Source organism: Protopterus annectens, chromosome 1.part0 (genome assembly GCF_019279795.1).
Source record: "Protopterus annectens isolate FY-2018-M chromosome 1.part0, PAN1.0, whole genome shotgun sequence".
In the NCBI taxonomy this organism is placed as follows: domain Eukaryota; kingdom Metazoa; phylum Chordata; order Ceratodontiformes; family Protopteridae; genus Protopterus; species Protopterus annectens.
In genome coordinates this window covers 1,019,350,441-1,019,376,349 of record NC_056725.1, presented here as the reverse complement: position 1 = coordinate 1,019,376,349, position 25,909 = coordinate 1,019,350,441, and the positions used below count along the sequence as shown (strand labels likewise).

The following is a 25,909-nucleotide window of genomic DNA, read 5'->3' as shown; positions in this document are numbered from 1 at the left end:
GATGAGGGTCGTTGTGAACTCTGAAATAGACATGAGTCACCCCTTCAGCTTTCATATTCAGGGTGGATATGGCTGAACTGTCTTCTCCACTTAACTTCACTCCTCTCCTGGCACCTTAAACCAAACTGTTCATTTACTGGTCATTTTTCCCCTAATTACTCTAACAAAGAAGACTGTCAACGTCCCACCTTAGATATACACCAACACCTAAAGTTCTCTCTTTGTAGATTTCCAGGGTGGCTGCACACTGAGTAACAGGTTGTTTTTAGCTCTCCCAGTGTGAAAACAGAAGCTCAACAGAGAAGACCAGTATACTTGTGTTTATGGGTAAATTTCAGTAACTGGCTAGTAAGTGCAGAGCCTGGATGTCAGGAATAAAGAAATACAGAAGACCTGGAAAAAATCAGCTACAAAAAGTGAAGAAGAAACAGAAACACTGACTAGGGAAAGTTCTGCAGTTGTTCAGCAAAAAAAAAAGTGCAACATTCAGACATGACTTCCAGTAACCTACAGGAGGATATAAGACAGCTGCATACTGACCTAGTTAAACCAAACAAAACACCGATGGAGTATATCAACACAAACAACAAAAGGCTGGAAAAAATGGAAGAAGCTTTAAACAGATATTCAGATGAGATGATAAAGCTGCAAAAAATAGAGGTCAAAATGAAGAAAAGACTGGCTGAATATGAGACTGCTCAGGAAGAGATGTTTCAAAAAATAATAGCGGTAGAGGACAGAACACGTAAGGAAACCTGAGATTTTCAGCTATACCAGAGAAGCTGGAAGGAACAGACTGCATTAATTTTATGAAGGCACAAAGAAGCAACTGAACTGGTATTCCACAGCAGCAGTTGTTAGTTGAAAGGGCATATCATGCGTATGCTCCAAACCTAGCTATAAGAAAGCAACCAAGACCTTTGATAGTAAAGATGCAATCCTACCAGCAGAAGGAGTTGAGTCTGACAAAACTGTGACATGAGGACAAAGTACTAAAAGTGGGGGATAGCGCAGTATTTGTGGAGAATGATTACTCATTGTACCCCAGGCAGAAGAGGAGTAAATTCATTCCACAGTTCAGGGAATGTTGAGATGCAGGTGTGAGATTCAAACTGCTGTATCCAGCTGTCTTTAAAGTGTCCTTCCCTGGTGGGACAAAATCATCTTTGATGAAGAGCATGCTAAGGAGGAAATACAAACGTTTTTTCAACAAAAACTGAGCTGTAAAACAGGAGGAGATTCTGCTGCTTGTTCTACTAGTAAGAAAGACCACAGAGAGACTTTACCTGTGAAACCTTTTCCAGGATTTCATCTGAAAATGTTTGACAAAAGGAAGAAAGCATGAGAGTTAACTAAAAGAATCAGGAGTTGTTGTTGTTTGTCTTTCGGCTTTTTCCCGGTTAGGAATCACCACAGCGTAACTCCAGTCCGCTAATTATTGGCAGTTGCTTTTTATGGTGTTGAGTTGCCAACCCGACGGCCAACCTTCAACGAAGGCTCGCCCATTCAACGCATGTCTTTTGAACTCCCACTCAACCGCGGGGAGGACATGCAGGCTCCACACAGAAGGCACTCCCAACCCAAGCCGAGAATCGAACGGGAGAACCTCTTGCTGTGAGGCAACAACGCTACCGCTGCACCACCGCAGAAGTCACTAAAAGAATCAAGAATACATTGGAAATTAAACAGAGACAGGATTTGGGTGATGGAGAAGAACAGTAATAAAACCAGTAACAGTGTAGAAGTAGAATAAAACCACTAACTCATTGTGGGATTACAGTGCAACATTTATATTTGTGAAATATGACAGAACAAGAAAATCTGAAAATATTGGACTTTTTCATAATTCCTTGGATTTGTGGGGGACTCTGAAGTATATGCCTTATTTCATGTCATTAATGTTCAGAAAAATGCTTTTGGGAGGGGAAGAGAGGGGAGAAAGCTAACTGTAAGTAAATAAACATTTTCTTTTCTTAATAGTATTGTATTTGTGGTGTATGGTTTTGTTTGCATGCTGTTTTTAAGTGTAATGGTGATCGTAAACAGGTGCTATTGTTTTTCTTATTCTCCCCTTTTCTGTCTTTCTTCTTGTACAGTTTTGAGAAATATACGAAATGCAATGTAAAAACAAAAACAAGCCTGGTTAAAAAAGGCATGACAAAGTTAATATTAATGTGCTTTTTTTCATTTTTGCATGAGGAAATGACTGTATTAGTTTTAAGAGAGCAAGTAATGAAAAAGAATATTGAAAATTATGGGGCTTTTGTCTAGCAAATGTGTGTATGCTTAGTAGCAATTCTGCAGCTGGTCTTTGTTTCCATGGAAACAGTCTGCTCTGGTGGAAGGGGATTGACTGAGGGAAAAGAAAAAAAAAGAATTTGGCTAGGACATAATGTTCTCTGAAAGCATTCAGGTGTATTCTCAGCTGGGGGGGGGGCTTTAAAGATAAGACAAAACTAATTAGACTTGAAGTAAAGTTTTTTTATTTTGTTTAATGCAGTGGGGATACTAATATAAATATGTGCTTTTGTTTTTTTTTTCTTTTTCTCCCTTTTCTCTTTTTCTTTGTTCATTTTTAAGAAATGTAGGCACTGCAATGTAAAAAAAAAAAGGGGGGGTATGACAAAAGGAAAGTCAGTGTACTTTTTTCCATGCTTGCATAGGGAAATGAATGGGTTAAGACACCCTAGGCATTATCCAGTAACAAGTTTATTATAAAACATGCAAATGAAAAAGAATATTGAATGCTCTTTCTCTGTTAAGCATGGTACCCTTAGTGGTTTTGTGTCTGGTTTGCTTTCAGTAGGACAGTTTGTTAGAGAGAAATGGCTTGGAGAAAGTGTTTACTGAAAGCATTCAAGTTTTATCTCAGCTGGGAGAGCTATAAATATAGACAAAACAAGTAGCTAGCGCAGGGTGTACCATGCGTCTCAGCATGACTAACTTTTCTTTATGGTTAACTCTAACCTGTCTGTGTGTTTAATGACTTAGAACTTTTTTTCTTATTCGGAAGCAAAAACTTCAGTGTTTGAAGATGTACATAGCTTTGTGTGTTGTTTGAGGGCTTTCAAAAAAAAATAAGTTATGTAAGATGTGACATAGGCTGAAATGGATATGACAAGAAACAACTATACAGTGGACAGAAAGGGTTTACACACCCCTGTTAAAATGCCAGGTCTTTGTGATATAAAAAAATGAGACCACAATAAATCATTTGAAAAAAATTCCCAACTTTAATGTGACCTAAAACCTGTACAATTCAACTGAAAAACAAATCTGTCAGGGGGAAAAATATAAAAAATAAAAAACTTACAATAAGCTGGTTGCATAAGTGTGCACACCCTTAAACTGATACTTTGTTGAAGCAGCTTTTGATTTAATTACAGCATTCAGTCTCCTTGGTTGCACACCTGCCATCAATTAAAGAGACTCTGCTTAACCCCAAATAAAGTTCAGCTGTCCTAGTAGGCTTTTCCTGACATTTACTCAGTTACCTGCTGCAGCAAAAGACATGGTTTGCAGAGAGCTTACAAGCATCAAAGGGATCTCATTGTTGAAAGGTGTCAGTCAGGATAAGGGTACAAAAAAATTTCCACAGCATTGGATAAACTATGGAACACAGTGAAGACAGTCATCAAAAACTGGAGAAAATATGGGACAACAGTGAAGTTGCAAAGAACTGGATGTCACAGTCATCAAAAATGGAGAAAATATGGGACAACAGTGAAGTTGCAAAGAACTGGACGTCCCTCCAAAATTAATGAAAAGAGAAGATGAAAACTGGTCAGGGAGGCTGCCAGGAGACCTACAGCAACACTGAAGCAGTTGCAGGAATTTTTAGCAAGTACTGGTTGTGTAGTACATGTGACAACCATCTCCCATATTCTCCATATGTCTGGGCTATTGGGTAGGATTGCAAGACTGAAGCCTTTTCTTACACAGAAAAACATCCATGCCCATCTAAAATTTTCAAATCAATACATCAAGTCTCCCAAAAGCATGTGGAAAAATGTGTTGTGGTCTGATGAGACCAAGGTTGAACTTTCTGGCCACAATTTCAAAAGGCATGTTTGGCACAAAAACAATTTGCATCACCAAAAGAACACCACCCCCATGGTGAAGCATGATGGTGGCAGTATCATGCTTTGGGGTTGCTTTTCTTCAGCTGGACTTGGGGCTTTAGTCAAGGTGGAAGGAATTATGAACAGTTCCAAACACCAGTCACATTTGGCCCAAAACCTTCAGGCATCTGCTAGAAAGATGAAGAGGAATTTCACCTTTCAGCACGACAGTGACCCCAAGCATACATCCAGATCAACAAAATAATGGCTTTACCAGAAGAAAATTAAAGTTTTAGAATGGCCCAGCCATAGCCCAGACCTAAATCCAATAGAAGATCTGTGGGGTGACCTGAAGAGGGCTGTGCACAAGAGATGCCCTCACAGTTTGATAGATTTGGAGTGCTTTTGCAAGGAAGAGTGGGCAAATATTGCCAAGTCAAGATGTGCCTTGCTTATAGACTCCTACCCAAGAAGGCTAAATGCTGTAAATAAATCAAAAGGTGCTTCAACAACGTATTAGTTTAAGGGTGTGTACACTTATGCAACCAGCTTATTGTATGTTTTTTTTTTTTTTTTTTAAATATTTTTTTTCCCCGTACAGTGTGTTTGTTTTTCAGTTGAATTGTATGGGTTATAGGTCACATTAAAGGTGGGAAAAGTTTTGAAATGATTTATTGTGGTCTAATTTTTTTTATATCACAAGAACCTGGCATTTTAACAGGGGTGTGTAAACTTTTTATATCCACTGCATAAAAGACCAACCTGCCGAACAGTGTATGCATGTAACATAAAAGGTGGAACTACACATTTGACAAAAAAGCAGTTATACATAAAAGGTGGTAATAATAACTATATAAAAAATGTTGCTTTCTGTAATGCCTTTCAGTCTGAATGGTCTTACAGACAAATATAAAAAAGAGAGAGTAGTGAACTGTATTGAAAATGTAGATTGCAAATAGCTATGTTACAGAAGACACACCTGGCAAGAACTGAACATATGAATTTGATAAAGATTTTCAGCATGGTTATTCAGCATAATATCTGGGGTGAAGGAAAAGAGGAGCACTTGTATTAATTGCAAGAGGAGCTCCAATAGTGACAGAAGGGGAAAAAAAGATAATGGAAGATATATTAGTACTAAGGGGCTACTGGCAAGGGAGGAGGAGGATTACATTGGCATGCATTTACATTCCACCTAAAACTGCTATAATGAAGCTTAAGAAAATTCTGGGAAAGATAATTAACTTTCAGCAAGGAATATTACTTATAGGTGGAGACTGGAATTTGGTTTGCAACAGTTGAGATGTATCGGGGGGGGGGGCTATAAAGGAAACAATAATAAAGGGTGTAGATTTGTTAAGAATTTTATGAAAATGTTTGGCGTGGAAGATGTGAATTCAGTGCTATGAGTTCTGAGTGAATTAACATATTCTCCAAGACACAAAAACTGGACTAGGCTATTTATATCTCACAGGAACATGTGCATTCAATTGAAGGTCTTGAAACACACCCGATAACTATTTCAGATCATGCGCCAATAATAACTAAAATTTCTTCTGAAAATATAGCTAGAGAGTGGGATAAAATTAAAGTGGAATTTAAAACTAGGGTGAGAATAAAGTTAAGGGAGATACGACTAAGAAATAACAATAATTATTTACAGGGAATGACAAATATTAAAGTAATGCAAAATAGAGGGAATCTCTCAGAACAAGAAAAGGTGCAACTGCATAATGCTAAACAGAAAATAAGAGATTACCTCAATAATATGCACAAGTTTAGAAAGATTGCTGTTAAGCAACTGTTTTTTGATGATAATTTTAGAACAGAAAAACTTTTAGCACAACGACTCAGGCGACAGAAAGTCGAAAGGGCTGTCACCAAGATTGGGGAGCCTGTAGCAAGTAAGATAACAAGAGATCGTGTAGTAGAAGTATTAGAAATATTTCAAAAATTTTATGAAAGTTTGTATAAAGCAGAGAAATATGGAAATCAAGAAAATGTACAAATGGAAATGTTTATGGAAGGATTAGATATGCCAAGGTTGAAGGTAGATGAGGCTGAATTGCTAACAGGATAGGAAGAGATGAGATAAAAATGGCTATGTATAACCAAATCTACAGGAAAGTCCCAGGAATAGATGGCATTCTTGTGGAAGTTTGGAGGCTAGGAGGGGAAAAAACTGATAAAGATCTGGAAGGTTTTAATAGTATTTTAAGAGGTGGTGGTGAAGTATCAGCATTCTGGAAAAAGGCAGTGATAACGGTAATATGCAAAGAGGTTAAAGATCCATCGGATCCAGCTTCATACAGGCCCATTTCAATATTAAAGCATGTTTATGAAGTGTTTGTCTATAATGGCTAAAAGAATGACAAAAGTGATACCAAAATTGATAGATACGGATCAGTGTAGTTTAGTCGAGGGGAGGCTAACATTTGACAATTTTAACAGAACATTGATGATCCAGAGGGAAGCAGAATGTAAGAAAGTACCACTGGTATTGGCACGTCTTGATGCAGAGAAAGCATTTGACAGAGTAGATTGGGACTTCATGAGCAGGGCAGTGGAAGCATTTGCTTTCCCTGACACAATTATCAGGGTGATTAGGAGCATATGTGAGGGATCAGAGGCGAAAATTAAAGTGTGTGGGGTCCTGTCTGATAACTTCTGCTTGAGTAGAGGAACCGGGTAGGGTTGTCTGTTTTCCCCTTTGTTGTTTGCATTATATTTAGAACCATTGGCAAAGAAAATAGGGAACTCAGAATTTCTAGGATATAATTGGTATGGTAGTCAGGAAAAGCTGGCTGTATTTGCAGATATTATTTTATACATAAAAAAACAGAAAGGGACATTAGTGTTGGGGAACATTTTAAGACTGTTTTAAATCTTCTTGGGATACAAAATTAATGAAGCTAAAACAAAGGCAATAGCAGTAAATTATGTACCTTCACACAAATTGGTCCAACAATATCCATATTTATGGGGAAATGTTAAAATGAAGTATTTAAGAGTATGGATTAGAAATGATTCTGTTGTAGCAGCTAAGGATATGTGGGAAGAGACTAAACAGAAGATAATACAAAAATTGAGAAACTGGCAGCTTTGTTATATGGATGTGGATACTAAGATACAAGCAATTAAAATGTTTTTAGTCCTTTAGTCTTATATACAGTTTAGGCATATTTTTTATCAACCAGACGAGAAGCTATGGATAGCAATTAAAGAGTTGAAGGATTTTATCTGGGATGGGAAGACACCAAGGGTCAAGTGGGATAAGCTGATTATTCCAATAGAACAAGAAGGACTAGGATTACCCAATTTGAGAGGGTATTTTAGATAAACACAGTTAAGGCTCTTATAAATAGCACAAGCAGAAAACTATAATTCAAAGTAGAAAGTAATTATGATGATACAGGGGGAAAGCTCAATAAATAAGGTGAGATTGGGATTTTGGATACAGACTCTTAAGGAGAACAACAAAAATGATACAGAGTATTATATTCATAAAATAGCAGGAAGTATTCTAAGAACTAAACCAGCATGTGAATGAAGAAAAGAAATTCTGCTGATAGGGATGACTGTGGTTAGGGATACAGATAATAGGCAAGAGGGGGCTGGAATTTACTGGAGAAAACTGGCAAAGGAACCAAGGTATTGGGAACAAATAACTAGAAAGGGAAAGGTAATAGAATAGGAAGAGGCCAAGAATTTATTTGGACTGCAGGTTAGGGATTTCCTTCCCTGTCAAGGATTGATATAGAGAATAGGCTAGAGAAATAAACAGGGAGGTCCTAAATGAAAGACCAGCACTGGTAGAGTTTTTATTTTTATTTATTTATTTAACATTTGTTAACCGGGAAAGTCCGACTTGGAACAAAGCCAATTTTCAGCGGAGGCCCGGGGAGAAATGCTCCAGATGCACATCTTTGTAATGTGGGAGGAAACCGGAGCACCCAGAGGAAACCCGCACGAATGCAGGGAAGACATGCAGATTCCACACAGAAGGCACCCCAGCCAAGAATCGAACCAGAGAACCTCTTGCTGTGAGGTGACAACACTACTGCTGCACCATTGCGCCATCCAGTAGAATCTAGAACAGAAGCTGCCATTAAAAAACAAATAATTAGTAGAGCATATAAAATATTGCATGATAATTATAACAATCAGTCAGAGGAGCTTAGGGAAGATTGGGAAGAGAGATTGGATAAGCAATTCATAAAGAGATAATGGGGGGATATATGTGTATCTCCCAAATATGCAGCAAAGTCTAGAAGAGTTAGGATCTTTGCCTGGAAGTGTTTACATAGGTGTTTTTATACCCCATTAGACTGCAAAGAATTTTTCCTCTGATGGCTAGCAAATGTTGGGAGGTGTGATGGGGAAGAAAGAGGTGTCTGTGATCAAAGTTTATGGGAGTGTAATGACCCTGGCCGTTTTTAGGGATTCCCTGTGAACCCCGCTGTTGGAGATGCTGGGTGAGGGATTGGATTGACTGGGGAGATGATTTTTTGAGCTATGATGCAGAATCAGAATTGCCAAGACATAGTAAAGTCTTGCTGAGTCTAATTATGGTGGCTGCCAAAACAGCAATTACTAAAAAGTAGAAATCAAAGTCTAGACCAACTTTGCTAGAAGTAGTAAATATACTAACAGAGGTAAAACAACTGGATTTGGGATCTTTAGAAAAGGATAGAAAAAATGAGACATGAGAAAACATAGAATGGGAATTGTGGGAAGAATATATACAGAGAAGGAATGAGGTTTAAGAGGCAGGATTTGAGCCATATAATGCATAACTGGCAGTGATTAGACAGATTGTAAGTGTCGTATAATGTTTGCAACTATAGTTGTTTTCAACCCCCTGCTATAAAGCCCGTTTTTGCGTACTTTTTCACTTGTAAAAGACTCAGCACAGCTCCTCGTGGTGTCCTGCAGAGTTCTACAAGCAGCAGAGAGTGAAAGAGTAACTTTCCTTGATTTTTAAGTATTTTTTCTGGCTTTCGCTTTAATTACTGCATCTCTACTGCATTTCGCCTAAAAAACAGCTCTGCATATTGTTTTTACTGTACCTGTGTAGATTCTAAACTGTTAGCACTTTAAAAAGTTATTTTTGTTTAATTTAACTGTTAGGCTAACACACTCAAGTGCGCTAGCCGTTTTATAGCATTTACTGTTTGCTACTGTATCTTTTTCTTCTGTCTCTGTAAAAAGAAAAAAACAAAAAAATATCCTTGTTTTCCCGCTTTTCTGAACTAGAATAGTCCAGTCTTCAGATTTTGCTGATCTCTGGGCTTTGTCTTAGTTCCTGTGCTATCCATATCCTTATTTGGATAAGAGGAAGCTTCTTTGTTCACCAGTGGGAGTGGGGAGCACTGAGCAACCTATTTGTCCCTAGAGGAGTGGTTCCAGCCCAGCAACTTGTAGTTTATTGGCCATTTTGGGTCAATTCCTGGCTCTTTTCAACCCCCTGCTACAAATCACGTTTTTGCGTGCTTTAGCACGCTTTTGCGCGAATTAGCACGAAGTTGCTCATAGAGCAGCATCGGGCAGCGCCGGTTAATCAAGTTTAAACTATTTCTGGCTCAGTCTGCTCTTCAATTTTTCCCTTAGAACTGCTCTACTAGCAATCTAAACAGCCTATACTCTATCTAAAAAGCTCAGCACTTCCTCCTAAAGCATTTTTTATACAGGTAAAGCACTCTTAAACAAAAGAAAGTACTTCATTCACCTAAACTCCCTTGAATACCCATTTCCCTATAGGTCCTTTCAGACTCAGTTACACAGCAATCTTTTCACTATTCTAGCATGTCGAAGGGTCAGTTGCTGGCGTCCTCTCCTGTTCAGCTGGTGAATCTGGGAATCTTGAGGCAATGTTACAATTGCCTCATGTACACAGACAACACTCTCCTCCTCCCAACAAATACAAATATATGCGAGAGATGCAACTATATAGCCAAACTGGAGGCTGAGCTCTCTCAACTCAGTACTGGCAAGACCAGTCAGGAGGAGAAGGTAACCACAGACACTACAAACCCAGTCTCACATAGAACTATCACAACTGCAAACCAAACACATAAACACACAAAAACATACTCGGAGGCGCTGATTAAAAATCTACCAAAACAACAGAGGCCTCCAAAGCAGACATCCAAGCAACCGCCACCTCAAGACATAGCACATGCAACACATAGTTCACAAAGTCAGTGTGCTAAACAGTCACAGCCCTTAAGGCCAAACAACATGTCAGACACACTTGTAATAGGTGACTCCATAGTCAGACACACTGACGTCCCGCTCACCAGACAAGGAAAGGGTCACAGTAAGCTGCCTGTCGGGAGCTAGAATCCGCCACATAACACAAGCACTCAGGTCACTCCACAGCAAGTACAAATATGACTCGGTCATTGTACATGCCGGTGTGAACGACCTGAGACGTACCTCCCTGGACTACATGAAAAGAGACATAGAGGAGCTCTCTGATTATGTAGCCCGGGCCAGTATGACCCTGACCCTGAGCAGCATCTTACCCTCACCAAGAATGATGCCACAGTACAAAGACAAAATGATCAGTTTTAACAATTGGCTTAATTACTGGTGTCATTCTAAGGGGATCCAATGCCTGTCTGCTTGGGATGACATGCTCGACAAGCCACGCTGCTTCACAAGGGATGGCTTGCACCTGTCACCCCTGGGCTTCCGGATATTGGCCAAGGCTCTTGCCACCCCCATAGTGCCTTTTTTAGGCAAGGCTCAAATGACAAACCTACCTCCCTAGAAAACACAAGTGGAAAAAAACTAAGGGTAATGCTGCTCAATGCCAGAAGTCTAAACCTCAAGATACACGCTCTCAAAGCCCTCCTCAGTATGGAGAACATCGATGTCTGTGCAGTGACTGAAACCTGGTTCAAGGCTCCTGAGAGCACCCCAGCACTATCAGGTTTTACCTCATATCATGCTTTCCGGCCTCAAAACTTGGACCGAATCACAAAAGGAGGGGGAGTATCCATATTCATCAAAGATACCCACACCTCCAGGTTAGTGGCAACGCACGAAGCATCGGAGACCATCCAGGTGCAACTAACCATAGGCAAAACTGCCTTACAGTTTGTATCATGCTACAGACCACCCTCTCAAACTCAGGAACCCCACACAGCCTTCCTGAAGACACTGGAGAGTATGAATGTCTCCCCAAGTACCATCATATTGGGAGACTTCAACTACCCAAACATAGACTGGGAACATTACTCAAGCCCCAACACCCTAGCCCAAAGGTTCCTAGAATTCATAAACTCAAATGCGATGGAACAACTAGTCACCATTCCCACAAGAGGAGACAATATACTAGACCTGATCATCACAAACATGGGGACAAAATGCTCCACACCGGAAGTATATCCCTCATTGGTAAGATCAGACCATAAATTAATCTCACTGGAAATCCACATCCCGCCCCCACCCCCTGCACAAATGACCACAGTGAAGAACTTCTCAAAAGCCAACTTCACACTTCTTAAGACTGAAGTGGTATCCTTCAAGGCCCCTGGGCCAGTGGAAACCACAACCCACACTGCTGAATCCTGTACAAATGCCTTCTACGGGCACCTTCAAGAATGCATGGATCATGCAATCCCAAATAAAACCAAGACCCATTCCCCCAAAGGCAGGCGCTCGGTCTGGTGGACCCCAGCCATAAACAAACTTTACAACAGGAGGAGGAAGCTACTACATGACGGAGCAAAATCCCTAAAAGGGAAGGCATCTCTGATCAGTACTAGCAAAAAACTACGATCACTCATAAAATCATCCAAGGCCAACTTTGAGAGAAAAATCGCAAAAGATACAAAAGACAATCACAAGGCCTTTCTTTAGCTATGTTAGAAACCTGGGTGGAAACTCCCAGATATGCTCAGAGTTAGTCCAAAATGACACAAAATACACTGAACCCACTGACATTGCCAACATTCTGGCAGACAGGTTCAGTGCAAATCCCCCCCCCCCCCAAAAGGAGAAATAACTATCCCAGCAGAGTGCAGCCTCCCAAACATCTCAGATGCCCAGGTGAGAGCCGCCCTCTCTAAAGCTAAAATCACAGCATCAATGGGACCGGACAGTGTTTCGGGCTGTGTGCTACATGAACTCCAAGAGGAACTAAACCCACACATAAGGCTGCTGTTTAATCTTAGCCTTACTCCAGGATACGTACCCAAAGAGTGGCGTACGGCAACAGTGGTCCCACTTCACAAAGGCAGTGCTTCTACAGACCCTGGAAATTACCGCCCCATAAGCTTGACAAGCCTGGTCTGCAAAGCTATGGAGAGGATCATTATGGAACTCATAAACAAAGACTTTGGGAACCTACAGATATTGGATCCTACCCAATTTGGCTTTGTCAAGGGCGGATCCTGCCTTTTGAACTTGGTCGACTTTTTTGAAACAGTCACTAAGGCCATTGATGAGGGTAAGGCAGTTCACACAGCCTACCTTGACCTTGCAAAAGCCTTTGACACAATACCCCACTCGGGCATCATAGACAAACTCACCAGCCTAAATGTAAACCCATATGTCACAAGATGGGTTGCAAACTGGCTCAAGGACAGAACCCACAGGGTCAGAGTTGCTGGAGCTATGTCAGACTCTAAGCCGGTCACAAGGGTTGCCCCACAGGGCTCAGTCCTGGGACCCCTCTTGTTCAGCATTTATTTTTCCGAGGTACAGGCAAACATAGGAGGATTGTGGCTGACAAAGTTCGCAGATGACTGCAAACTGGGCGCCATAATTGATACTCCAGCGGACACAAACATCCTTCAGAGAGGCCTCATAGAAAGGGATAATTGGTGCCAGAGCCATGGCCTTAAGCTGAACACCAAAAAATGTATAGTCATACCCTTTGGGAAAAACAAGGTACCCACAAATTACCACATAGGTGGTAATCCATTAAGTATGGAAGAGGTAATCAGGGACCTAGGGACCCAGGTTGACAGTAACCTCTCATTTGACACTCACATTGCCAAAGTGGTTAGGAAGACCTTCTATATTGTCCACCTTATCATGAAGGGTTTCACATCTAGATCAAGAGAGGTCATTGTGCCCCTGTACTCTTCTCTTATCAGGCCAATGATTGAGTACAATGCCCCATTTGGGATGTATCTTACCCGACACCTGCAGCAGTTGGAAAGACCCCAAAAGTTCCTCACCAAGAGGTTAAAGGGTCTTAAACATATGTCATATGCTGCCCGACTGCAAAAACTCCAGCTCTATTCAGTCGCATACCGCCTACTCAGAGGTGATCTGTGCCTGACGTACAAGGTGCATAAGCTGTTTCAACGAGTGAACTTCACACCCTTCCACACTGTGAGGTTTCTGCTTGGTTTGAATCCATGTTTTCAATTACAACCCATGCCAGATTGCACATGAGACAACTGCAGCTGTTACCAGCAGTAACAGTAATGCAGCAGGAAACTCACTTGCCTTTGGTGTGGAAGGCTGTGGGTTTTATTCCCACACCCCATAGATTGATTGATTTGACACGGCAGTGCAAAATATAGGGGGTGGTGTACTCCTGAGTGTGTCATCCTTCAGATGTTAAAAGGAGTTCCCGTCTGCTTGAGTTGGTGGGTGCAATGGTGGATTGTAAATGATCCCACAGCACCTTTTGAAAAGAGTTGTGGAAGTTCAGTGATGCCCGGGCTAAATTTCCCCTTGTAGTGTAAATATCACCTTGGGTCTTCCCTGAAAAGAGGCCACTAGCTTAGTGGGACTGACCTGGTCAACAAAGGATAAATAAAATAAATAACTGATTCCATCGGCACCAGCTCATCCATCTAGTGTCTTGAAGTATCATTGTTATGGATTTGTGCAGAACTTAACTCAAGTCACAGCTATATTGTGTGGATAGGGAAGCCCTTTCCAACATCCACAACCTCTCTGTTGTTAACATTGATGAGTCTCTTATAGTGTTGGTGGGCATTTACTTGGCCACTGAATGCAGGGATCGGGTCTATATTAGAACATCGAAGTTTCAAAACTTCGAATGTTCTAATATCGACCCCTATTCAGCGAAAGCCGAAAACATCGAATATACAGAACAGCGAATTTTTTCCTATGGAAAAAATTTGCTGTTCCAAAACACATATACACAGCACAAGCACACCAAACAAACAACAATCCACACACATACACCTAAAATCTTACACCTAACCCTACACTAAACTATACACACACCACTAACTATCCACTTACCTTAACCCAAACCCTAACCCTAAGGTCCGTCACTATCGCACACTCACTTCACCCGTGCCCTAACCCTAACTCACCTACCCCGCCCTAACCCTCACGTCCACACAATCGCATACTTACCTGACCCGCGCCCTAACCCACCTAACCCGCCCTAACCCTCATGTCCACACAATCGCACACATACCTAACCCGCACACTAACCCTAACTAATCTAACCCGCACTCAATCACACACGTACCTGAACCCGACCCGTATCTTTCCACCACAGCGCTGAAAATACTGAAGCAACAGAAATGGACAACCGAATTCTTTCCCTAGGAAAAAAATTGGTTTTCTGTTGCTTTGATATTTTCAGCTTTCACTGAATAGGGGTCGATATTAGAACATTCGAAGTTTTGAAACTTCGATTTTCTAATATAGACCCACAGGGATCATGTTCAGCACAAGCGTTTTAATGCTGTAAAAATAAAAGTTTACTGCTTACTGCAGCTTACAAAGACATGCGTCTGGAGCATTTCTCCTCGGACCTCCAATAAAAATTTACTCCGTTCCAAGTCGGACTTCCTCATTAAACAAATGTTAAGTAAATAAAATATTGCAGCAAAAAAAAAAAAAGGTTATAACAGAGATGAATTATTTAACATTCTGTTTGTTTGACATGAACAGTTCTTTTATACTCAGTAATAAGACATAATAGCTGGACATAAATTATATTATTTTCTGTAACTGCAAATTCACTTTTTGTTTTTTGTTCTCCCAAGCTGTGTTGTACTTCCACAATTATTATCCTGTCATTTCAGTACACCCTGATACAGCAGTACTACTTCATTGCAAGATATCATCCATCACTAGCATGTGCTTGTTATTATGCTGTATAGCTTGTTTTGATAAGACAGTCTGCTTTGGTCAGTGGACCTTCATTCATTTTCTCATAGTTTTACTGACATATTGTTTTTTTTACCTTTGCCATATTTCTAGTGGAACAGGAAACTGGGAATCTACTGATGTGTTATAATGTATTGTTTCATTGACTGTCCCTGATGGACATACTACAGTTATGTACAAGCATACTTATACCCAGAAGTTCTTTGAAGACACTTCATTTAACAGTTAAATTATCCTCCCACAACACCAGAATTGTTTTACTTGGCAAATCTTTCAGCTTTTGTAAATGGTAAGCCTTCAGGAAAGCCCTTTTGACAATGTTTTATCTGTCACTGCATTAATGGGAGAGATTATTTTGGTAATAGGTATTGTAGATTCCTGTTTTAGTCAAACTGCTGTTATGCTTATCCTTATAGATACTTCACAGTATTCCTCATATACTTTGCCACAGTGTCTGAAGAATTAAGATGCTGTGAAGGCATTTTATTCGTACGTTTGGGGTCTAGCTGCTAAGAATTTCCAGAATCTGTTACGGTCTGTTACTACATTATGCAGATATACATATAATATATAGGTCTTTTCCATGGGCTTATTGAAGTAACATAGTTTTCATCCTTTCGAGCATTTTTTCTTCCTGGCAAGCTGCTGCTTAACAAATAATTTTATATATTCAAAGAGCATATATATTATTTCTGTGGATTACTACAAATAATGTGGCTTTAGTTCTGTTTGGCATTTTTAGTTCATCCTGTCAAATTGCTGCTTAATCAATAATTCATTATATTCAGGAAATGTGTATATTATTTCTTACAAAGTTAATATTGTGTGTTTTCCTTTTTGTGTTGCTGTCTTGAAATATGTAGAGTACTGTGTGTTCTAAAACTGAGACAAAAATAACCTTGTTGTAGCATGGAACACATATAAAACTGCATTGTATAGTTTTTTTTTTTTTTTTTTATTTACAGTGATTATCTTATGTATGAAGCTTGTTGGTATAGCTAAGCAAACCTTCTGATGTCACACACATTGTACTCACCACAGAACTGTATGGGGAAACAAAATATGCATTATTAAAGCTGTAGCACTTAACTTCCATCTGTTATTTTACTGACATAAAGAGAATTGCAGAACCAATCAACCAGCTGTTAGATATTTTATGCAGCCACAACTTTTTTTTTGGCTTGATGTTATCTCAGTGCAGATGAAGTTCACCATGTGTGCCAAAGAATCATTACTGGGTCTCTAGGGTTACCACCTGTCCCACTTTGTGAGGGACAGTCCCTCTTTGGGCAGTTGTGTCCTGACAAAAACTATTAAAAATGCCAAATGTCCTGAGATTGTAGGACATAATTATATCCCATATGTTATGTAATAGTTGCATAAAATAAGTATTTCTGTATCTAAAATACCGAAATGTTACAAGAAACAGAATACGCAAGTAAACCGCTACAAGAATAAGCTTTTATTTAGGCAAAAAAGTAAAGTTCTATCCTTTGTACTGACCATGGGTATGTGTCGGCCTGTAAAATCTGATGTGTAGTCCGAAAATGTCCCACTTTGGCCATTTGAAAAGGTGGCAACCCTATGGGTCTCTGATCATAACCATGTAAATTAAATGATTTACTCCATCCTGTTAAACCCTCTAGGACTTGTACCTCAGGTTCAGGCCAGCTTGGCACTTAACAATTTTCCCAAGGCTGTAACTTGTCCCATTTTTCCATAATTCATTGTACTTTTCTCTGTCAGAGATACTTTGATGCTTATTAACGGCACACTTTAAAACAGCCCCAGGCTTTTCTGTGTACAAAGGCTATACTTTTTTTGGCTACATTTCTCTTTTTTATCTTCTTCTTTTGGGAAGGCAACTGTGCAAGTTAAATCTTTCTGATTTTCTTCTCATGCAATTTGTGTCTTTGGTGAGCTATTTGCAGTTTGTAATTTTTCCTCCCCAGGCTATAATTTTCTACCCATTGCTAGCTACTGACAGAATTTTATTTGCTTATTTTCCATTTGGCAATGGTAGGTTAATGATAGGTTGTTGTTTAAGGTAAAACTGAAGTGTGTTTTTGTTTATGTACTTCACGTTTTGAAGTAAAGCCGCGGTGGTGCAGCGGTAGCATTGTTGCCTTACAGCAAGAGGTTCTCCCATTCGATTCTCGGCTGGAGCGCCTTCTGTGTGGAATCTGCATGTCCTACCCGTGGTCAAGTAGCGTTTGAAAGACATGCATGAATGGGTGTGCCTTCGTTGAAGGTTGGGCGTCGAGCTGGCACCCTAAAAATCTACTGCCAATCATTAGCGGACCAGAGTTTTGCTGTGGCGACCCCTTACCGGGAAAAGCCGAAAGAAAAACAACAACTTCATGTTTTGAAGTAACTGTAGACATTTGGATTGCATGGGTCATTCTGGGTTTAAAAGACACTCCAAGTGCAAACATAGGATACTGCCCTAAGACCAGTACTCTCTATATGCTCAGCATTTATTTTTTCCATAGATATTATACTAGATTTGATATGTGCTCTCTTGGGGACCACCAAAATAAACTTCTGTGGATTCCATTGTAGGTGTCCCCTTACTAAGAACCCTAGGCTGGATGCTCCATCTGCCACTGGACTGGGACATCCAGGTAGAAACCCTTTAGAGGTAGCCTACAACAAAGAATCCATATCTTTGGATCCCTAAACCCTCCCCCAGGTGACTGACTTGAAGACTTGTCATGTTTTCTTTTTTGTGTATTTGCATCTTCAACATTTGCAGTTAGGTCACTTATGTATGTTTCTCTTATGCTCAGGTTCCAGCTTGATATGTTAGATGAGTTTCGCAGGATTAGTTAAAGGTTCTAATGAAGGTAATTTTCCTGGTGGCAACTACGGCTTTAAGTTTTTTAATCTGGGCATGCACTTGGCACTTTTAACGCAGATGGATCAGTGAAGGCAGCAGGTGCAAGAGTTACAGTCTGCCATCACACCTGATTGTGATTAAGCAGTTCTGCTGAGAATGTTATGGCATCTTGTTTTGAATGTTTCTTTTAGTGGTTTGACCATTTTTTCTAAATATGATTTTATGGTTCCTGTGCCATTCACTCATTTGTTCCCTGTAACCACGGTTAGATCTGTTTTTGATGTGTTTGCAATTCAGGTAGCCATCATATATATTTTTTCTATGATTGGGAACAAAACTATGCCCTCCTCCAGGTGGCTGACTTGAAGGCTTGTTAGGTGTATGCATTCCTTCCCATGCCCTTCGGAGGGTTCTAAGCAAACACAGCCTGGCAAAGACATGGTTATGCTCGGCCATTAATGCTGCATGTTTTAGTTCCTCTCTAGTAGTTGTCTACATTACAGGGAACTTGAACCTCCCTTCCCCCAAGCTGCGTGCGCTAGCTCATGCCCATCTTTCATTGCCAGGCTCCTCCAGCACTTAGCTTGCCTTTCAAGCTCAGCATTTTTAAAAAGAAATAAAAAAAATGTTTATTAATATCATATATTACATACTGACATGTACACATTCAATAATAAAAGAGGGAACAGATCATTATATATATTTCTTTTCATGCATTTTACTCGTATAGTTTCTTTCTTAACAAATGTTATTGAATTTAATATTGCATAGCTCACGTAGTGCCTTCCCTGAAATTTCCCCACTCCTCTTGAACATTATTCTATCTGTATTGTTCCTACAGATCCTGTTTATTTCCTTTCAGTTTCATCATTCCCTTTTCTGAAGACTGTACTTCCATTTCCTTTATCTCATTTGCAACATTCAGTAATTTTATTACAGTTGGTTTTGTTTTAGATTTACGTTTCCTAGAAATTACTTTCCTTGCAGTCAACAGCATAAAACTTAGTAGGGCTTTACTATGTTTAGGCAATTCAGTTTCTATATCCCAACTGAAAAAGAATCCTTCCCTTAGTTACAAACACTTTGCTCCCCCACCATTTATGATAATTTACCCTGTAGGGAATTCCTAAAATCTTCTAATTTGTTGCATTCCCAAAAAACATGTTCCCCAAGTATCCCCCTTCCCATTACACCTACAGCAGTTGCTGTCTGCCTGTGGAACATTGGCAAAGTCTGCTTGGGTTGTAAAATCACCTATGCAAATACTTCCATGCAAAAATCCTAAATCTTTTAAATGTTGTTACATACTGGGAGCCATGCACATATCCTGTCATTGTTTCTTTGTATACTGCATTCCATCCTCATGTCTTTTCTAACCTCTTCTGATTGATTCATAATGTTATCGTGCATTATTTAGTATGTCATACTAAGTAATTCCTTTTTTAACTGCAGCTTCTGTCCCAGACTCCACTATAAACTTAGCCAGCGCTGGTCTTTCATTTAACCATTCCCTATCCCTTTCTCTTTGCCTGCATTCTGTTATAAGTCACTGGTAGGAAAGGCAATCTACAACCTTCAGTCCAAATGTCTACGTCGCCTCTTCCACATACGACTTTTCCCTCCATAGTGATTTAAACCCAGTACCATGGTTTCTTTGATCATTTTCTCCAATACATTTTTCCAGTAAATTCCATCTCCCTCTTGCCTTTTTTTTCTATGCATCTACTTGTAGTCATCCCTGTTGGTAAAATTTATTTTCTCTAGTCCTGTGTTGGCTTAATTCTTAAAATATTTTTTTTGCCATTTTGTAAATCTAATATTATGTATGGTTGTTATGGTTCTTAGTAAAGGCCTGCATCCAAAATCATATTTTCTCCTTATTTCAAGAACTGCCTGCCTGTTTCAGCATCATTTCTTTCCACTTTGATTTGTAGTCTTCAGCTTGTGTTATGTATGTGAGCCTTAGCTTTGTAGCTCTAAAATATCCCTTCAAATCTTGTAATTGTAAACGATCTTGTTCTGCGGGGAGAAACAACTTATCCCACTTAATTATTGTCCTCTTTCCCTTCCCAAGTAAATTATTTCAATTCTTTATTACTCTTGGTCCACAACTTCTCATTGGGTTGATAAAACTAAGCCTGACCTGTATACAGTATTAAAGGGACAAGAACTTTTTTCACTTTTTGTACCTTACTATCCATAATATCCATAGCTAAGAGCTTTCAACTTATCACATTTTGTATTATCTTTTGTTTAGTTTCTTCCCACATATCCTTAGCTGTTGTAATACATTCCTTTTTTATTCCAAACATCTAAATAATTAATTTTATTATGTCCCTATAAATATGGGTATTGCTTAACCAATTCATATATAGTTACATAATTTACTGTTACAGCCTTTTTGTCTTTGCATATTTTACTTCTTGAAAAATGTAAAACTGTCTCAAAATGTTCAGCAGCACTGAAACATTTTTTCTTGATTTCTCAAGTACAAAACAATATTGTCTGTAAACAAGGATATGTTTTTCTTGAGTATCACATCAGTTATACCCTTTAATTTGTGAGTCCCTTATTTTCTTTGCTAGAGGCTCTAAGTATAAGGTAAATAACAAAATGGAAAGAAGACACTTACACCTGGTTCATAATTTCAAACACAGCTTGCCAGTGAGGAACTTTCCCACCTTAATTTTTGCATCTGACCTTTCCTATATTTTCCCAATTAACCGCATTATTCTGTCAGGAAATACAAATGCTGCCATTGTCCTTATCATAAAATGGCAACTGAGACTTAATGCCTTTTCTTCACCAAAACCTGACAACAATAATGATGTCTTCTTGTACGCTTGCTTCCCTTTGGATCATCGTTGTTAAGTTAATGTTGTTAAATATTTGCATAATGTCAGTTTTGCTACCACTTTAACTGATCTCTTGGCTAGTATAGACAATAAACACTTTGTAATCATGGTTCAAAACTGAAACTGGTCTGTATGAAGTTGGGTTAACGAGCCTTTATCCCTTTTAGTCATACAGCCACCACAGTTTTCTTCCAAGGTGCTGATATTGCCCCTCCTTTTAAAAGCACATTAAACATTACCTTATAGATATTTCACTTTCTTCCCTCCTAACTTCCAAACTTCCACAGGAATACCATCTACTCCTGGGAGACATCCCTGTTGATTGATTGTATATATCACCATTTTTATCTCATCTCCTCCTGTTACAACTATTAATTCTTAAGCTTCTTCCTCCCCTAAACTTGGTATATTTAAATCTTCTCTAAATATTTTCAGTTGTATCCTTTCTTGGTTCTGTATTCCCCTGCTTATACAGATTTTATAAGAATTTCTGAACTCTCTCTAATACTTCTACAAGGTCCCTAGTTATTGTTTAGTCATAGGCTCCCTGTCTCCAATTATTATTTTGTCATGGGCTCCCACATTTTATAAGAATTTCTGCACCATCTGTAATACCTCTACAAGCTCCCTAGTTATTATTTAGTCATAGGCTCCCTGTTTAATACTACTGTAAGGTCCCTAATTATTATTTAGTCATAGGCTCCCTGTTTAATACCTCTATAAGGTCTCTCGTTATTATTTAATCATAGGCAGCCTGTTTAATACATCTATAAGTTCCCTAGTTATTATTTAGTCATAGGCTCCCTGTTTAAGATCTTTATAAGGGCCCTAGCTATTATTTAGTCATAGGCTCCCTGTTTAATACCTCTACAAGGTCTCTTTTATTATTTAGTCATAGGCTGCCTGTTTAATACCTCTGTCAGTTTCCTAGTTATTATTTAGTCATAGGTTATCTGTTTAATACTTCTGTAAGGTCCCTAGTTATTATTTAGTCATAGGCTCCCTGTTTAAGCTCTTTATAAGGGCCCTAGTTATTATTTAGTCATAGGCTCCCTATTTAATACCTCTACAAGGTCTCTTTTATTATTTAGTCATAGGCTGCCTGTTTAATACCTCTGTAAGTTTCCTACTTATTATTTAGTCATAGGCTCCCTGTTTAATACCTCTATAAGCGCCCTAGTTATTATTTAGTCATAGGCTCCCTGTTTAAGCTCTTTATAAGGGCCCTAGTTATTATTTAGTCATAGGCTCCCTATTTAATACCTCTACAAGGTCCCTAGTTGTTATTTGGTCATAGTCTCCCTGTTTAAGACCTCTGTAAGGTCCCTACTTAGTATTTAGTCATAGGCTGCCTGTTTGGCAGTACTCCTTTCTATTTTCTATTGCCCAAGACATGCTCTGGATATGTAATCAAAAAATACTTGCTAAACAGCAATATTTCTAAACACATGCATATTATCCAAATACGTTCCCTTTAACATTCTGCTGTTGCTCTTCTTCTTCTTTAAGATTCCCCTTCATCTCCCATACTTTAGCCTTTGATAATCTCTCTAAATTGTCTGAAACCATACTTCTTTCCCATATGTCTTTCTGTCTCATTTCTGCCATATTTTTAAATTCCATTTTCATTTTATACCACTCCAATGCCATTCCCTTCTTATGAAATGTGTACCTTCCCTAACAACTCTTGAATGATTTCCATTGCTCACATTCCTTAAATTTGTCCCTTTTTAATAAATAATTATATATTATTATAATAAGGACAGCACCAGTGTCTCATTTTTACTAGATTACCCTACATCTTTATCTTTGTCTTTATTGATGTGTGATCCTAAGTAGTTAATGGATGTGCTTCAAAGCTTTCAATTAAATGCACGTACACCACTGAAGTATATTTTGTTTAGTGTAACCCAGTTATTGTACATTTGGGAATTTGTAAATTCTGTCTGGGTTCTTGCTAGTAATTACATGTCTGAGCTTAGCTCATTTTGAGCCATAGTCAGAGTTTCATCCTTGTATGCCATGAGAATGACCAATGACTAGGACCCTTTTAAGCCCAAAGTTAGAGAAAATTATCAAGAAAGTGAGAGAGGTGGCAATATTCTCAAGCTTGGGTGATATTTTTTAAATCCCACTGAGAGATTTCTGCTAGACCTCAGAATTGACATAAGCAAATGTAGTTGAAGTAGAGTGCTTAGTAGCAACGGCATCAGGAGTCTGAGAGGAGCCAACTTGGCCATGGCTCCTTCCACAATGCATGCCCGCTGAGAGAGAGAAATAATTTGGAGAACAATAGATTTCATGACTTCCCATCAGGAGGGCACCCTGAGCAGAACCCCTGAGATTTTGACAGACTGTCCTGCTTTGGAGGCAATAGGGGAGTTTTCTGTTGCCGCAACCCTCCATCTTCCTGTGTGGCTAACCATCATGCAAGAGGCTGTACTCCATGTCATTGCTGAAAGTCCCACGTTATCAAAGGAGAATTTTATAAATAGCCTCCTTCATTCAAAAAATGAGCAGTCCAGTAGATCCTATCAGATAGTGTGTTGATGTTATTCAAGATTCTTTTTGGTTCTAAAGAAAACAACTTCATACCAGTATTAGATCTAAGTGTTCTAAATGAATGTAATTCAAAACTTAGTGGTCTGTAAATATAGCTTCTTTGCTAGGCAAAAGAACTTTGGGTGTCTTCTTTGGACCTTCAAGATAATTACATGTAAATCAAATAACCAAGGTGTGTTGGAGGTTCTAGCAATTCTAGGTAAAAGACAGTCATTACCAGTTTTTGGTTGCTACATTGGTCTCATTACAACTCCCATGGTGTTTAGACAATGTGTCACTGTGATTGGAGCTTACCAGAGATGGCAAGAAACAAAAGTGTTTCTGTACTTGGATACCAAGCACCTGGTTGTATAGATATTAGACAGCCTACAAACAGTTTGAGATGCTTTGCTTCACACATTCCAGTCCTGTCTCATTTTAAGGCCTTGTAGAATATTACTTTAATAGGTTGTATGCTAGACACCTGGAGTTGCAAAGTCAGTCTTCCTCAGGGAATGATTTTCTCCATTCAGAGGTCAGCAAATCGTATTCTTTAGTATGCCAGTTCCAGCACAACTTTGTCTCAAAGTTTTAGGCATTATATTGGCTACTGTTTTCTTGGTCAGTTGCGCCTTGTTTCACATGAAGTTTCTCCAGTGTATTCTTGGAACCCAACAGTACTAAATCTCAGACTTCCTAACCTATCGGATCATAAAATCCACAGCATGTATGTCACATCTGTGTTAGTGGATGCACAAGCCCAACCTTTCTCTGGGCAGTTCTTTCCATTCCCTACTCCTTTGGATATAACTGTTGTACTTCTCACCCTGCAAGCCTTTTAAGACTGCCTCCACAAGATGCATTAGTCATTCATTTGGATAGCATGACCATAGTCTGGTACATAAACACGCTGAATAAAACGTAGTCTTAGTCACCCTCCCTATTTTGGGGGGGGGGTCTTGTGAATCATCACCATAATCATCATCTGCCCCCTTTTTCCCATTTTTCTACATGAGGTCATGGTGTTGTGTTAACTGTCACCATCTCTTTCAATTCATTGCTACACTCCTGTCTTCTTCGATGTTCATGCCTGACTGTCTCATATCTTCTCTCACACAAGCCATCCACCTCTTTGTTGGAAGTCCTTATTTCTTTATAATTCTTCCAGTCTGTCCTAAATCTTCTTCTCTCGATTGACTTCTTCTTTTCTACATGTGTCTGAACCACTGTTATCTGTTCTGTTTGATCTTTTCTGCAGTTGGAGCTACTTTGGCTTCTGCTCTTATGTCTTGATTTCTTCTTCTGTCCCATAGTGTGCATCCTACCACCTTCTCAGGCACTTCATTTCCATCACCTCTGTCTTCCTCATCTGCTCTGCCTTTACTGCCCAGGTTTCTGTACCATACAGTAGTACTGGTCGCATCACTGACTAATACACTTTACTTTTCAGCTTCTTTGGCATTCTTCTGTCATTCACTACATCTGATACTCTATGCCAGCTGGCTGTAGCCCCTCTGATTCTAGCTTTGACCTCTTCATTCATTCTTCCCTTCTCCTCAACCACCCCTCCCAGATATTTGAAGCTATTTACCTGTTCCAATATTTTTCCTGCTTTCTCATTTCTCATCTTTTTCTGATTTCCCCAATTTGCTGCCATTACCACTGTCTTATCTGTCCTTAATTTCATCTAATGTGACTTAAGTTTTGCATTCCAGTCCCCTATCCTTTGCTGAAGGTCTTGCTCAGAGTCTGCCTGTAATGCCACATCGTCTGCATACAACAACTGTTGATCTATCCCCTCCAACCTGTTTGCTAATGTACTCCATTACCAGTGTGAACAGCAGTGGGCTCAGGGCTGAACCCTGGTGCACACCCACTCCCACTGGCAACCTCTCTGTGAGACTGAACAGTGTTATACTTGACTCATTGGGTCCTTGTACATAGTCTGCACTAATTCTGCCAGTGTTTTTGGGACTTCAAGCCACCACATTACTGCCCAAATCAGCTTTCTTGGGACCTTGTCATATGCTTTCTCCAAGTCTAGGAATGCCATTTGGACTCTTTCCTCGTCTGTATCTTCTTTCAACTGTCTGTCTCACTGCAAATATTAGGTCAGTTGTACTGCATCCTGATTTGAATCTGAACTGCTCATCTCCCATCTTGCTTTCTACTACTCTGTGTAACTGTTTATCAGTCACCTTGTCCAGTACTTTCATGCAATGTGACAGGAGTTTCATGTCTCTGTACTGACCACAGTTATGGATGTTCTCTTTGTTCTTGTACACTGGCAGAAATATACTTATTCTGTAGTCATTTGGAATGCACCTTTCTCTCCACTCTGCTTTGAGTACCCTCAGGTGCCATTTCTCCCCTATCTCACCCAGCATCTTTATCATATTTGCTGTGACCTCATCTGAGCCTGCTGCTTTCTCTGACTTTATTTTCCGTAGTGCTAATCTTGCTTATTCTAGGGTGGGCTTCTCTACTTCTCT

The 25,909-nt window shown here is 39.4% G+C and overlaps 1 protein-coding gene across 1 annotated transcript in view; it reads left to right on the top strand.

The window, feature by feature from the left end:
- The window catches only part of NBAS (NBAS subunit of NRZ tethering complex), a 3,380,746-nt gene that overhangs the window by 236,633 nt on the left and 3,118,204 nt on the right, over positions 1-25,909 (top strand). The gene's annotated exons all lie outside the window — the stretch shown is intronic.